Source organism: Triticum dicoccoides, chromosome 6A (genome assembly GCF_002162155.2).
Source record: "Triticum dicoccoides isolate Atlit2015 ecotype Zavitan chromosome 6A, WEW_v2.0, whole genome shotgun sequence".
NCBI lineage: Eukaryota > Viridiplantae > Streptophyta > Magnoliopsida > Poales > Poaceae > Triticum > Triticum dicoccoides.
In genome coordinates, this window is record NC_041390.1 from 510,023,139 (window position 1) to 510,027,691 (window position 4,553).

A 4,553-nucleotide genomic window follows, 5' to 3' on the forward strand; every position below is an offset into this window, starting at 1 on the left:
CTTGGAGGAAGATAAACTATATTGAGGCCCAAAGATTGCAAAAGGAAGATATGCCACAAAGACATAACAAAGAGAGAAACAAGCAATCAAGCAATCAAAAGATATCTATTGAAGCAAGCTAACAAAAGATACCAATTGAACCAACTAGGCCAATGATCCTACGAGCCACATGAATAAAAGATATTATGATATGAGCAAAGGAGTGTTCTAAAGAAACTAGAGAGGCTCCCCATGATTTGTGCACACATAAAAATATTTGAATATGGAAACAAAGTGCACAAAATAGGATCATAGCTCCCCTAAAATCAATAGAAACTTACAACAAGTGCAAGTGAGCATATAAGAAACTAAGCCTAGTACATGTAACAAACACATGGTTGAGCAATAAGTGAAAGAGGCAACTTAAGAATGGGCTCAACCAAAATGATGTGTGTGAGTCAAGGCAATGCACTTGAGAAGACTAATGTACGGATGAGCATTAACCATCAATAAAGTCTTGAAAGAATGAGGCAACACAGTGCAAGGCCTATCATTCCCACACACAACAAGCAAATGGGTTCACAAGATTACTAATAAGCATATAGAGAACCTATGCTTGTGACAACCCGCGGTGAACATAGAAGATGAAAGGCGCGTCAAGACGAGGGATGCCAATTAAGATGGAAAAAACCTCGTAAAGAAAAGCATGAGGAAAATAATGTTCACCACACAAGAGCGCATCAAGATGCAACGATAGAAGACACGCACTCAAGGCAAAAGCTTTCACGGAGCCACCAAAGAAATAAGATAAGAAAGACAAGGTGGACATGAAAGAAAGGATATCAACTAGATATGCAACTTATCTCAAGTGTATAAGATTCTAGGTAGAAGAAATCATGATGATATATATCTACAAAGAAGGATGTACACCCGAAATAGTTACAACACGAGGAACAAGATATCCAAAGGGAGGTCATACATATACCAATAAGATATTTGCTTGGAAGTATAGCACATGGCTAGATATGGTCTTATAGTATATAAATGAATTCCTACCACACACCCATCAAAGACATCACAACTAGCAACAAGACATCATTGTTGGGATGCTTTGAGAAAGGAAACAAGTATCACAAGAAAGAATGGATAACATGCCATGATACAACCTACACAAGGTTGATGCAAGAAATGTGTGCATGAAGTATATGAAGATACTTGTTACCGAGATAATATTGGAAGGATGTAGTAGATACCAATTGAAGGTACAAAGTAGTTAATTGATCATCCTAGCTTGACTCCAATAAGCACATGGTGACAACACCTTCCTTGTGAGTGAGCCGAGCATCCAATGCATCTCCACTTGTTCCTAGAACAATAACACAAACAAAATGGTACCCAAACTCATTGGGACCAAAGAGTTAGAGAACCAACAACACATAGGACAAACTCCACATAAATATGTGCATATAGATATGAAAATGAATTTCATGCACATCTCATCCAATTTGAGACTTGGTGGAGTTTCCCCTATATATTGGGTCAAAGAAAGAAAGCATGCCAAAGATACTACACAAAGTTAATATGCATGCTCAAGACTTTCAAGAACCGATACCAAATGACAAGGAAAAACCAAGTGAAGAAAAGATACCAAATGAATAAAACATCACTTGGAGGATATCCATAAAAGATACATCAAGGAATGAGATATCCATTGATACACTAAAAAAAGGTATCAAACTCCCAAAATAGAGGATGGTTCCAAACAAACCAAGCTCTCTACAAAGTTTCATGATGGCACAAAGTACCAAAATGAAAACGGCTTGCCTTCCACCAACACACACTTGATAAGGATCGCAAGACAAGTGTTTTATAGAAAATAGGATAGCTCCCCCAAGACTAGTGCATTGAGAGAATTTGCATTTGAATACAAAATGCACAAGGTGGGATCACCACTTTCACTATATCTAGAAAACACTAAACAAGATCCACAAGTGGTATGGAAGACAAAGGGAGATGATACAAACCTTGGAAAGAGAAAAGGCAAATAAAAAACAAAAGCCAATGTAAAGATGATCAATAAATTCTACCACAAAAGTGAGTACCAATTGTCAAAAGACAAGAAGTAAATGGAAATAATTCCCGGTGGTAGATAGCAAGGATATTCGACATCATCTCACACCATAAAAAAAGCAAATTGCAACTAGTAGAGCTAACATGCCACCTAGGAACAAGATAATTTACAATATCAACTCTAGATGACAATATCTCAAATGTACACATTTTCTAGGCTAGTAATATACACATAGCTTATTACTTCTCCATAATGTGATACCAATTAAAGATAGACAAGAGGCAATTAAAGGATCCAAAAAGAGATAATTAATGGACTATTTATAATTTGAATTTCTCATGAGAAGACATACCACATAGTGACTAGATAAGCTTGCAATATCAATACTAAGTGGCATTCCCCATGTACCCACCTTTATAGGATTGTGAAGTGCACAAAGCACATCACTCCCCCATAATGGGATATTCCATTAATCTCTCACAAGAGCCAACTAAGAAATAAACAAGATGCAAAAGGCTCAACGCATGACACACACGTACATGATGTGCAAACCAACACACACATACTTGATTGCTCAAGATAATCAAGTTGGAAGCACAACATATACAAACACATGCAAGGAACAAAACCAAAACATGCAAGGGGGCAAGTAACTTTCAATGTAAGCAATTGAGGTACAAGTTACCGCAAGGAGGCACATTGGATATAAGATATAATCTTGATGATTCAATTGACTTGGCTTGAGACAATTAGAATGATGAAGTCCCCTTAATTCTTCATAAAGTAGCCAAGTCTCCAGTGCCCTCCAACAACACCTATTGATCAAGTTTGAGCTTGTTGGTCCCCAACCAAGTTGGGTCCTAACAGGTTAGTCACAATAGGCTTGGCTACCCAAATGGTTCTCTTATTGACACCACTTTGAGTACCAACAACTTTGGCAAACACATTGCCAACCTTATCCTTCCCAAGAGAATAGATATCATCAATAATAATTGGGTTGGATAAGTTACCACTAGTGCATTAAGATGCGAGGTGACCTTTCTCACGACATAAGTAGCAACGTCTACTCTTCACTTTCTTCTCACTTGATTTCTCAACTTGAGAAGCATTAGCTTGAAGATTCTTGGGAAGAGGACTTTCTTCAACTTGTGGTTGAGCATGAGATCGAACTTGTGGCTGCTTCCCTTGTTGCTTGTCACTAATGGCCTTTGTCGGTGTCAAAACCGGCGGATCTCGGGTAGGGGGTCCCGAACTGTGCGTCTAGGCCGGATGGTAATAGGAGGCAAGGGACACGAAGTTTACCCAGGTTCGAGCCCTCTTGATGGAGGTAAAACCCTACGTCCTGCTTGATTAATATTGATGATATGGGTAGTACAAGAGTAGATCTACCACGAGATCAGAGAGGCTAAACCCTAGAAGCTAGCTTATGGTATGATTGTTGTTTTGTATGTTGTCCTACGGACTAAAACCCTCCGGTTTATATAGACATCGGAGAGGGTTAGGGTTACACAAATTCGGTTAAAATGGTAGGAGATCTACATATCCGTATCACCAAGCTTGCCTTCCACGCTAAGGAAAGTCCCTTCCGGACACGGGACGAAGTCTTCAATCTTGTATCTTCATAGTCCAGGAGTCCGGCTGAAGGTATAGTCCGACCATCCGGACACCCCCTAATCTAGTACTCCCTCAGTAGCCCCCGAACCAGGCTTCAATGACGATGAGTCCGGCGCGCAGATTGTCTTCGGCATTGCAAGGCGGTTTCTCCTCCAAATTCTATGTACCTATTGAATAAAGTCCGGTTTCTTGTAAATGTTGCGCTCCTTGGCTTCTACACCCAATAATGGCCGTCTCCCACGTGTCAAACGAATATGAAAAGTCTGATTGTTTTTACATCCACACCCCTAGCCGCGTAAATGAGCCGCCCATTTAAGGGGACGAGGATTTAGATCCAAACCACACCTTCTCCCCTTCGCGAGTGTTCATCAGAGCGCATCCGACAAAGGTCCATACCACCATGGCCAACCGTCGCAACTCCTCCTTCCGCCCTTCCAGCCCTCAGCCTGGATATTGGGAGAGATGCTCCATCCCGCATAGCGAGCTAGTGACGTCCAGACCAAGGGATTTCTCCCCCCGGCCTATATGGTCCCGGTTCGAGCCGGTCTTGCCATCTATAATGGCGAAGAGCAAGCAGAGAGTGCCCCTAATCCCTCCAAAGGAGAGCGGGTATGCCTCGTCCCTTATTTAATAAGAGGGCTCGGATTTCCAATCCATCCATTTCTCCGGGGGCTCCTGGAGTTCTACGGCCTCCAGCTACACAATCTTATGCCTGCCTCCGTATTGCATATCGCGGGCTTCATAGCCCTCTGCGAGCTATTTTTGGGTGTTGAGGCTCATTTCGGGCTGTGGAAAGAGCTATTCTACCTTGTGCCCCATTCTCAGAAGGGGTCGATATATCAAGTGGGCGGAGCCGAAGTGTGGCGCATCGCCGGGACCGGATATCTAT